Below are 13,132 nucleotides of genomic sequence, written 5' to 3' on the forward strand. Positions count from 1 at the left end.
ATTATACATTCTTCATTTTTTTTATTTTTTTGTTACTTTGATATATTTATGTATAATGTATTTAAATCTAAAAAATATATAATATATTTAAAAATTCATTGTTCTATGATAAGTTTGATTTAGAATTTTATTAAATTATCAGAATTTAATTCAATTTCATTATAATTTTTTTTTAATTTTTATAATTTTTAAAAATTTTAATCTTTATTTTGATTTTTATTTTTATTTGCCTTCAAATATAATTTTAGATAAGTACAAATTAGAAATTATTGACGATTTTCACTGAAATTGAGATACATATAATACACAATCTTTTTTTTTTCTAGTTTGATTATTATTGATTATTGTTATTATTATATAAGATCTTAATCTTAAATATAACCTTAGATATAGTATAGATTAATAGTATAAATTAATAGTATAATTAAATTAATCAAAAGTTATCAAAATTTTCTTTTTACTTGGTTAATTGAAAATTTTATTAGTTATAAAAATTATTATGATTATTATGATTATAGGAAAACATGACATAATTTAATTTATTTGAGAAATTATATTTAAAATTAATTTTATTTTTAATTTTATTATTAATATTATAAATATCATTAATTTTATCAAATAATAAATAATTATTATGATATTATAATATAATATTATATAATATTATTATTATAAAATATGAAATTAAACGTATTAATACTAAAATTTAATATTTTGTAATTTATATTATATTTTATATTACATTAGGATATTATTACATTAGTGATAATGAATATTTAAATATAATAAAAATAATTATATTAATTACAATATTACTGATGAAAACTTATAACTAAATATAATTTATTATGTTGATTTTAATTAAGAAAAACTATTAACAACTTTTTTTAGTTAATAAAAAATGAAAAAAAATTAAAATTAAATGAAATAATAAATTTGTACTTGTAAAAAAAATCCTTAAATTGGAATTGTTTGAATAATTAATTTAAATATGAAATTTAATATGAATTTTGTATTATTTTTTAAATTAAATATTTTATTTTTTAAATTAAGTTTCAAATTTGATATTGATATTTTTTAAATTATTTTTCAATTTGAAAGAAATAATTGTTATTAAATATAATGTAATGTTAATTCTAATTTTATATTTATCTATAATGATTTTTTAAAGGAGATCAACCTTTCTACTTAAACTTCATATTAAACATATAAAATTATCAAATTTTTTAAAAGAAGCGATTATTTTGAAGCGATTTTTATATCCTTTATCTTCTATAATCAATATTTCTAATGTAGTCCTAGAAGTCAAATTGTCTTTTTAGCAAACTTTTATCAATTCATTTACTTTTTTATCTTTATTATAGATATTTCAAGTAAAATTGTTTTGAACAATTTTAAATATTTTAAATTCTTTAGCTCAAATTTATTTGAATTCAAATAAGATCAAGTGATTTAGATAGATATATTATAAATATAAAATTAAAATCAAATTACTTGATTAATTCAAATGAAGTTTAAATTTCAATATTTAATCTGCTGAAATAGTAAATTTTTCATTAATGCGATTTCATATTAGCATCGAGTTTTATGAGTTTTTTTTTTTTATTTTTCTTTTTATTGACATTGAAATTTTAATTAAATACTTGTCATAGAGAGTTTAAAGAAAAGAAGAGAAATAAATGGAATACAACTTCTTACAAAGAAAGAAACAAATTCTTTGTTTGTTTTCCTTCTTTTAACGAGTTTGTCTTTGTAATATTTCGTTTCGATATTTATAATATATGAAATTCATCCTAAATATTATTTTAGTCAAGGAAAAAAGTCATTCTTTTCTAACAGTTATAAAAAAAATATCAACAAAAAAGGAAATTGCTTCTTCTCGTAAATGTACCATTTATTCCAAATGTATCAGAATTATAAAGTACGAGGGGCATCGATATCATTATATAAACTATTTACCTTGTTTATGATTCAACCCGAAACTTTATTTCTTCCTACTTCGTAAAATCTAGAACTTTACTCGGCACACGATAACACAGATCCTCCAGTCTTCTTGAAAAGAAATCTCCAAGTTCGAACACAAAAATCAAACTTTTTTACTTTGTCTCTTTTTCCGTTCGACTTGACGGAAGTCAACTTCGAACGAATTTCACGACTTTTTACTTTATCACACTAAAATAATAAATAAAAAGAAAAATAAATTAAACAAATAACTGCAGATCGCAACGACTCCCGTGATCCAGTGAGAAACTAGGACACACGTGCTCGATCTCGATCGTGACAGTGATCTTACGAGTGCACGAGATCCCCGATTTTTCGGGCGCTGCGCTACATCGTCACTTGAAAAGGGGCACGCACGGACTGATCACCTCGTGTACAATTAGTGGCGCTTTATACTGCAGACGAAAGCTGAAGCCCCACCAACCGTGTTATGTGTGTGTGGCTATTGGACGATGCCAACGAATCCGTCTATTGTCTGTGAAGAGTATACACGAATGCATACGTCACTGGAGAACTCGTAGACGGGGAATTTTGCGATTCCAATAAAGTTACTTCTGTTTCATCATTTCACGATTCGACTTGTGTGTGATTTTCTCATGACTCGTTGCTCTTTTTTTTTCTTTTTTTTTCTCTCGCCGTTGTACATATATAATTGACACATTTGCATTACACGAAAGTGAGATATAATGCGAGTATATAATAATACTATATAAGTGAATATATTTAGAAAGAATAATGTGTTTATGATTTATCAAAAGATTAATTCGTTACGTGAATATTAAATTTCATGCACAATAAACTAATTGTTGGAGAAAAATATATTTTTGAAATTTGAGATAAATAAAAATAAATAAAAGTAAATAGGATAAATAAATAGATAAGTAAATAGAATAAATGATTTTATTTCTTTGATTAATATGAAATTTTCTAAATAAACTTTTCTTGTATTAGTTATGTTAAATGTATTAGTTATGTTTATAATGAAATAATATATATTTTATATTAATTCATATAATTAGTATTTTGAAATGAATATAAATAATATTTTGTCATGAATATAATATTTCATTATAATAATACTTTAAAACATTAGTATTTTAATATTTTTATATAAAATATTATTTTATATTGAAGTAATATCTATATTCGTTTCAAATTGTATGAATTATTAAAATATAAATCTAAAAATATTATTTTTTTATATATTATATATATATATATATATATATATATATATATATATATATATATAAATCTATAAATATAAATTTAAAAATATTATTTTTTTTATATATTTTATATATATATATATATATAAATTTAAAAATATTATTTTTTTTATATATTTTATATATATATATATATATATATATATATATATATATATATATATATATATATATATATATATAGCTTATATATAGCTATTATTTTAGAAAAAAGTTTATCTGTAAAAATCTCAAAGTGCTTATTTTACTCGAAAAAATAAAAATATTTATTTCTATTTATCTATTTGAAGAATTTTTTATTCCAAGAATTTCAATAATTTAACATTAACATTATTACGACATATTAAAATTATATGGTATGTAACATATAAAAAATACAATCTATTCAATGATTAAGAAATAGGTACAAAAAAATACATCTTCGATACTTATTGTTTTTTTTTTTTTTGCATTAAGCGGAAAAGAGATATTTTATCTATATTGAATTCGAATCTAAAAATATTTAATATTTTCCCATGATTTAAAAATTAAATAAAATAATATTTAAAAATTTTATTTGCTTATAAAATTATTATTTATTTAGTTTAATTGATTTTTTCAACTTTAACTAAAAACAAATTTAGAAATAATGCTTTAAAAATTTTTAGAGCTAAGTTTTGAAGATAACTTTGTTCGATGAAATTTTTTTAAAGTTTTTCTAAAATATTTCTAAAATTATAGAATTTTAAAGAATTTTTTTTTTAGAATTTTTATGAAATTTTTTTTAGAATTATTTTTTGAAAAAAATAACTTAATCTCTTTGTCAAGTTAAAATTCTTTATTTTATATCTTAATTTTTTATACTGTTGATTAAAAAATTTGAAAAAGTTTCTTTGTAAAAAATTACAAAATCTTAACTTATTGTTTAATCTACTTGATGTAGGATAATAACTTTATTATATTATGTGTCATCATATAAATCATCTTTAATAAAAATAAATAATTTCCTTAAGAACTATAAAAAAAAGAAATTGAAGTAGAAAGATAAAAATCCTGCAATTGAACTCATCATATTAAATATACAATAGATTACTGTTGAAGATCATAAACCAAGTGTTGATTGTTAAGGTGAAATTGATTGTGAGTTAATTCAGGAATCGAGTGACTGATCGTTTCTTGAACAGTTTTAGAAGTTAAGCACAATAGTTTTAGATATGAAACAATCTAAAATAATTGTTCCATTATTAACAACAATGAAGAAATAACTTTGATTTTTAGTGGAATCAAATGATTGAATTATTACTGATATTAAATTGATCGAAATAGTGAAATAAATATTTATTAATATAACAAAGAATAATAAAAGAAATGAAAAGATCTAGTTAATATTTATTAATATAATATTTATATATTTATATAAATTTAATAATCATTAAATCTTTATGTCGTCTATCTATAATTAATTTTATCAAAATTAATTTACAAAATTTATCTGAATTTTTAATTAAATTCGATCAATTAGATAAGTGATACATATTTCATATTATTCGGTTAATTTTACAAAGCTAATTGAGAAATTTATCTGTCACATGCGAATCATATTTAAGCTGTTTTAATCTATGCGGAACTCTCAATCGCTATAATCATCCAATTGGCAATTTTAAATTGTTTGAAAATCATATAATTTACTTATCTTTAGCTTATACAATTCTTTTTGTATCACACAATTTTGTTTTTGTTCTTTTCATTTATTTATTATTTTTTTTTTTACATTTTTTTCGAGTAATAGAAAATCAATGATATTCTATTTTATTATTATATTTTTTCATTTGCTAAATGAAATATTGCCAATATACATATTTCATAATAGTAATAAAATAAATGAAGATAAGATTCAAATTTTATCTGTTCTTATTTTTCGACATCTTATATAAGAAATATAAACGGATTCCATTTTCGTTCTTTTATTATATGTATATCTAGTTCATACAAAAATCATCATATCTATCTTAAGCTTATGTAAACATTAAATATAATAAGATATAATATCGCATAATATTTCTTAATAACTTATTAATAAATATAAAAATAAATATAAATGACGAATAATTGTATAATGAATTATAAAATTTAATAAATTTTATTTTATAAATAGTTATAAAAATAATAATAAATTAAATTAAATTTCTTTTTTTAAATATTTGAAAATTCATAAAAAGAGAATTTATAATAAAAAATGTAAACATAATTATTTTTAGCAATTATAAATTTTCATGTTTTTCTAATAATAAATGAATTATTTTTTATTTAATTATTTATTTTTAGTAAGTTATAACATTTTAAGAAAAAAAATATATAAAATATAAGAATCCAATGATTTAAATTGCTTAATTTTGTACATTGGATAATTTCTATTTAAATTTCATTATTTTACATATACGTATATTTTATTTTATAAGATAAATTTTATTATGATAAAATTAAAAATGGTCTCATTCATAAAATTAATTGTGTCAAAAATAAATGTGATTGTATAAATCATTGTATAAATTATATAAATTGTATAAATCATTTCTAATTGTTTTTATTATTAAAAAAAAATAGTTTAATGTTTCCGATTCTCGAAACAAAGCAACCCTGTTGATCACCCGAAGCGAACTTATACTGAGTAATGGAATCAACTCGCAAAACTCCGGATACAGAAACGCGAGAACTCTACTAACAAAAACACATATACTTCAGAAACTTGATACCCTTGAAGAAAAGAGAATTACCATCTGTATACGCAAGATTGCTTTGTTCATGCTGATTATTCTTATGTAACAAAACAATGCGAAACATGGCTCGAATTTTTCGCGAATTTTAATATAGAATTTCTTATTCAAAAAATCAAGAATTTCTTATCGAGAAAATTTAATCAAAAAAGTCAACGAATTTTATTCAAATCGTTTCTTGATAGAATTAGTGAACGATATTAATTATTTAAATATTTTATAAATAAGAGATTTTATGAATTTTATGAATTTATAAACAAAGACAAAGATTTATTGATTTATTTTTGAAATTCAAAGTTTCGCATATTTTAATAAAAAATTGAAGATTCCACCAAAGAAGGAATTTATCGATAGAAATGGCAGATACAATGTTAATTATGATTTATTATAGAATAAAGATTTCATAATGAATTTTTAAACGAAGCTGTTTCATTGATTTCCATATACTGATTGATATAAGAAAAAATATTTTTGGAAGCGTTTGAAACGGAAATTATGTGATTAATATATGAGATAAAATTATGATTTTTTTTATAAATTTGAAGGTTCCTTGATATTTTTAAGATTTTTTAAATCATTTTTAAGTCAAGAAATATTACTTATATGTTTTTTAAAATTATTTTTGCGATATTTTTGAGATATTATTGATTATGAATAAATAAGTTTTATTTTTTATTTATTTCTATTGTAAATTTATGCATAAAGAAATATTTCTTTCTTATTAATTATTTTTTTGGATTAATTCTTTTGGTTTTTTCATTTAATTTTAAAAGATTAATTAATTAAGATAATAAATACATTTTTATTCAGCGGCAATTTGTTTTTGTAGAGTTGTATACAAATATTTTGTATACAAAGTATATATCGTAATTTTCACGGAAAACAATAATGTTTTTTTAATTATTTGATAGATGAAATGATTATTGGCATTCGTATTCAAGGTCGCAAATTCAATGTTGCAAATTTATTGCAACATAGAAACATATTGTTGCAATACTTATTTCTTATAACGATTATTGATATGTTTTTTATAATTTCTATTGGATTTTAAACTTTATTGCTTGCTTATTATATGTTCTTATGCAGTTTTTTAAAATTATTGATTATATGTACAATATTGGTTATATGTATATATTATATTATTATATTATTATAGTATTATATTATATATATACATAATAAATTATTTGAATAATTTTATTTATATTTAAATATTTTATTTATATTTAAATTATATTTAAATTACTGAAGCTCGAAATATAATAAATAAATATTTTTATGAAAATAAATAAAAAAAGAAAAGGAAAAAAAAAAGAATTAGTAAAATAGATAATAGAAGAAATCATTATATCGTTAACAAAAAAATTTATTATTTTTAAAAAAAGATATTTTAAAGAAATAAGATGATATTTAATTTTTTTAAGGAATTAATGTTTATTTTTTTTAAAGCAATATAATAATTCTGTTTTAAAAGAATAATTTGTATTTTTATGAAAATACAAATCTTTCTTGATAGCTCTAATCTTTAATGATAGTAGAGGAAATATTAAAGTTAGTTTAGAGATTAGACAATAACCGATAAAGCAAAGAATCTTCGAATTAATACAATAAATTTCAAGATTACGGAAAAATACTAAAGTAATGATTGAATGACAAAATTAAAAAATTGCAACAAATGTTATAAATAATGCAATATTTGCAAAGATTTATTTGCATTTTGAACAGAAATAAATCAATATTATAATATCATTATCATGTTCCTTTCCGTTCACGCAGAGAGACGAAAACATTTGCATTTCTTAATTCTTTCGTTGTAAATAATGCTCCGTTTATCACGAATTATTTTTATCATTTCAATAAATATTTCCATTCAATAATATTTCCATATATAGATCATAGAATATATATTCATACAGAGATCATAGAAATTCTTCCATTATATTCCAAGAATTAGAGTATATTAATTTCAAACAGATATATACTATACATATCAGATGATAATAATAATAAAATATGTATATTATGATTTTTATATATACTTTCAATATTTTTTATATTTTCCTCTTCTTCTCTTTTTCTTCAATATTAATAATTTATTTATTATTCCATAAATTTATTTTTGAATATTATTTCTAAGTTTATTTAATGCTGATTATAGCTTCATACATATCAAATTTAAAAAATAGAAGCTTCAAAATTTGGAATGAAAAACGTTGAATATAATATATTAATTTTTTAATATTTATTATTAATATTACAAATTATTTAATATCAACGATAAACTATAATTTATATGTAAAATATTATTATTATTACATTATGATATATAGAAAGTTAATATATTCGTGGGATATCTCTGAAAATGATGAAATCAATTTTAAAGAAATTAATTAAAATAAATATAAAAATGAATTAATTATTAATTGAAAACTTACATTGAAAGTTATTTATTAAATAAAATATTAATAAATTATATGTTATTTAAGTAATTTAAGTTTACAATTTAATTTAAATAAAACGAAACGGACACAAAATGTGCAGCAATGTCACAAAAATAGTTATTACACTAATTCTATCTTGCTTCAACGCAAAATGCTTATAACTTAATAAATAAATTTCATTCGATATTTTTGTATGTCAATTTTTAGATTTATTTTAATTTCTAGAATTAATTCTCAAAAAATGCTCCATATATTATTCACTGTATTATAATACTACTTATATCACTACTAATTATATTATAGAAATCCTTCATTAACTAGTCTTTTATGTATAATGATCATGTAATATTGTGTTGAAAATAGTCATACAGTTATCGCAATGAAATTACAACAAAAAAACTGCTCCTTATATGTATATAATATAACTGATTATATTTTTTTCTGATTAAAATTCAATGATGATAGAATAGATAGATAAATAGATAGAATAGATTCAATAAATACGAATAAATATTGCGATCTCTAAAAATTATCCTTGATATCCTTTATTCCTATTTAAATATCATTGAGAAATTTTCTCAAATAATAACAATAATGATTCAATGATTAAATAGTAAACAAACAAAATTGTACATAGTAAAACAAACAGAATTTGTATCTTATATATACTTATATTTATTGTTTTAAAATTTATTTATTTCAAGTTTATTTTTCTAACTTCGTTTTAAAATTCGTCGTAAAATTACTAATTATTTTTTCATAATTTAAACTTGCATACAATTTATATTTAATAGATGTTTTTTTTATTCTTAAATATGTACATATATATATTAGCATAAAAAATTCGAAATAATTGGTTACAAAATATTATTATAAATAAATATATGATAATATAGTGTTACATATAAAGAAACAAATAACAAATTTTATAACATGTAAAGTTACAAAATTAAATCAGCGAAATCATTTAGATAGGTGACAATCTTATGCGCGATGATAATTTAAATATCATTTAATAAAGCTTACAAAAAACTTATAATAGCACATGTCTACGAAAAAATCTAAAATAATGTACGTGCGTTTTGTAATGTTGAATCTATTTTTTTTTCAAAGATAGCGATCTTCGAATGAACAAATTAATTTATGAATAAAAAAAACAAAACGGAAGGAAGTAAATTAAATATTCGCACAAATTAATGCAATATAAAAAAAATCAATAACACATGTTTCTATCTCATATTTTTAAAGTGTATTTTATTACATTTGTTTTAATTATATAATCAAAAAATCGTGGAAAAAATGATTCCTTATATAAAGATTCATTTCTAAATTTGTTTTATTATTTCTTATTATAGTCTCGTGACATAAAGTATTGTGCTTTTATTTCAATAGAAGAACAGTAGAAGTCTTTGTTGAATGTATATTCAAGTTAAAAGTAAAAGATAAAAAAAATAATGAATTAAGATAAAATTAAAAATAAATGTCAGAAATAGAAATAGAAATGAGATAAAAACATAATGTTAAATAAACTTAGAAACAAAAAACTAAAGAAAATTAAAAGAATGAAAAAAAAATCAAAAAAATTAAATAATTAAATAAATAAATAAATAAATTTAATTTGAAACTATTTCTCTATTTTTCACAATAATTTGTATCTTAATTTTCTGTAATATTTGAAATAAATTTATATATATATATGAATGAATTGTAAATTATATGAATCTTTAATTTAATTAAAATTTTCATGAAACTATTTATTATAAGTGTAAAAGTATAAAATATAAGAATAAATTGTTCCAATAAATTTCAAATTTTGAAATTTAATATTATCAAAAAATTCGTTTTTTCTAATTCTGTAATCAGAATTAGAAATGTAATGTAATTCATTTCATATTGTCTATGACATGTCAATATGTCATATTGTAAAACCGGAATTCTACTGGCTTTTACTTTTATTGAAGAAGCTAGAAGGAAGTTTGTGATTTCCAGTGGATCGAAGAGCAACTTGCGAATAGCAACGAATAACCGGAGAAGGTCGGTCAAGTGATTACCAGAAGCAACGAAGACGAGTTTGAAACCGGTTCATGAAAAAACGAATGAAGATGGAAGAGCGACAAGAGGATGGGATTAGATAACATATGATCCGATGGATGTGAAAAAAAAAGTAAAATTTCTTTCAGGTAAGACGATATTTTTTGTAAACGCGAATTCTTTTTCGTTTAATCTTTTGTAATATGATAAAATTTTTTTCTTTTTTCTTTTCCTTTTCTGTTATTGTGTATATATTTCTATTATATTTCTAAAATATTTTTAAACATTTTATTACATGCAGAAATATATTCTAAATTATAATTATTCTAAATTATTCAATATTCTAAATTATAATTATATTATTAATAGAAATTATAATCATTATAGAATTCTATAATTTATAATTATTATAGAACTTTATTTTAACTTAATCTTTTAACAATTTTATAATCATTATAAATTATTATTGAATAAAAATAAATTTTTGACAATATAAATATTTAACATAAAATATTATGTGGTAAGATATGAAAGAGAATAAATTTTATTATAGAATAAATATATTATAATACAAATTTTATTATAATAAATATTGTAATAAGCAATTTATTAAAATTTTTATAGATTTATAGATTATTACTATGCATCATAATAATCTCTTTTATTAACAATTTTGAATTTTGAAAATGAAATAAGATTCAAAATTCTAAAGATTTATTATTTATAGAAAATTAATATAAAACATTTTTGAATAAAATTAAATATAATTAAAAAGAAAGAGAAAATAGTATCTTTGTTATTATTATAATATACTATTATTATTCTTATTTATTTCTCATTTTATTTTCGTGGAATTTTCTTAAACTTTGTATTATTATCATAGTCCATATTAATTTCAAGTTATGTCAGAATTTTTTTTTAGAATGATCCATCATGGTGTTTCAAATGAATGGAAAGATTAAGTCTATATGGAGTTCAATTTGAACGACCTTTTTTTAAAACACTTGCGTTCAATAAAGGCAAATCTTTTCATTTAGAAATTTAATTGGTGAATTTAGGTTTTAATATTTCATAAGAATAACAAATGTCAAGTTTTTATTCAATAAACGTTAGTTTTGTATATAATACTTGTGTAGCTATCATTGACGTAATTGCACAAAATGCAAATTATCTGAAAAAAAGAAAAATTGTTTTTTTCATATCATTGACCATGTATTATGAATTATTATTTAATTAAAATAAAAGTTTACAACTTATTTAATATGGTGAATCATTTTAAATCACAAATATATACAGTCGAAGAAAAAAGCATCGACATATCATAATTTAAAATATGTTGTAATTATAACTTTTTTAAAATACTTTAAAAACGACAATTTTTTAAAAATTATTCTTAATGATTTAAGCTTTTTGAGAAGTTAGAATTAGTTTACTATTAGATAACGTGTAAAAAAATTTTTGAAAAAATTGTAATTTGTTAGAATAGAAAATAACGAAGGACATTTTTTTTGACATTTTTATGAGTTTTTAATTTTTAACTGAAAATTACATTGATATAGAAACAAGAAAACAAGTATCGAAAAATGTAAAAATTTTTAGAAAAATTCATTATTTTTGACCATTTTTATTCATTATTTATAACTCATAGCAATTAATTGATTTCAATAAAATTTTTAACATATATATAACTCTACAAAATATAACTCCACAAAATATAAATCCACAAAATAGTTTTTAAATTTTTACTAAAGGCTCAGATAAAAAAGTTAGGAATTATTTTTTCTGATTCTGACAAATTCTAATTTTTCAAAATTTTTTTATATATTTATTAAATTAATCCTTCAAAGTTTTCAAAAAGCTTAAATCATTAAGAACAATTTTAAAGATATTATTATATCATATCTTATTATATCTCTATATAAAAAGTTTATTAATAGCTTGTTAATACTTTGTTGTAAAGTTTGTTAATATTTTTTTGACTAATTATCATAAAATTATTTAAATTACACGTAAATAATGTTTACAGCTTATAATGTTAATGTACTTTATGAACATTCATTTTATAACAAAATCTAATAATATATTATCAATATAAATACAATTTATAACAATTAAAACTTATATATAATAAATTATATTTAAATTATTATATATTATATTTTTTATATATTTTATAATAAAAATTAATATAAATACGTTACATATAAATATTATCTATAATTGAATTATTAATTAAATTATATTAAAAAATGTAATATGGTTTAAAAATAATGGCATGATTAAATATCATCATTAAAACAATCAATATAAATTTGTAAAAAATTTCTGTCATTATTATTTTATGTTTTTATTTTATTTATGTTATTATTTTATGTTATTATTTTATTTTAAAAAATTCTTAAAGTGATATCTTATTTAAGTTATTTTTAAAGATAAATTGATTTTATAATATTATACAAAATTTATTTATGCAAATTACAAATTATTATATAACTTAAATTGTCATTTATTCTCATTATGATAAACACGTAAATATTCAAAAGTCAAGAGACAGGTATAATATAAGAGTATTGAATATAAGAAAATCATAAAATTATATTTTAAAAAATTTTTCTTATTTTTTGATATATAATATGTATATATTAATTTATACATTATAAATGTATCACTATAAAAT

At 18.6% G+C, this 13,132-nt stretch overlaps 1 protein-coding gene across 2 annotated transcripts in view; it reads right to left on the reverse strand.

Moving 5' to 3' along the window:
- Positions 1-13,132, reverse strand: part of LOC412540 (carcinine transporter) — a 66,048-nt gene that overhangs the window by 20,320 nt on the left and 32,596 nt on the right. Inside the window, exon 1 of one of the 2 annotated variants that reach the window (XM_026440174.1) lies at positions 1,960-2,382. The exons of the other annotated variant lie outside the window; for it this stretch is intronic. The gene's annotated coding sequence lies outside the window, so the exon portion shown is untranslated. Of the gene's footprint in view, positions 1-1,959; positions 2,383-13,132 lie in introns of those variants that run through there. 2 annotated transcript variants of the gene reach the window in all.

This window comes from Apis mellifera, linkage group LG4 (genome assembly GCF_003254395.2).
Source record: "Apis mellifera strain DH4 linkage group LG4, Amel_HAv3.1, whole genome shotgun sequence".
In the NCBI taxonomy this organism is placed as follows: domain Eukaryota; kingdom Metazoa; phylum Arthropoda; class Insecta; order Hymenoptera; family Apidae; genus Apis; species Apis mellifera.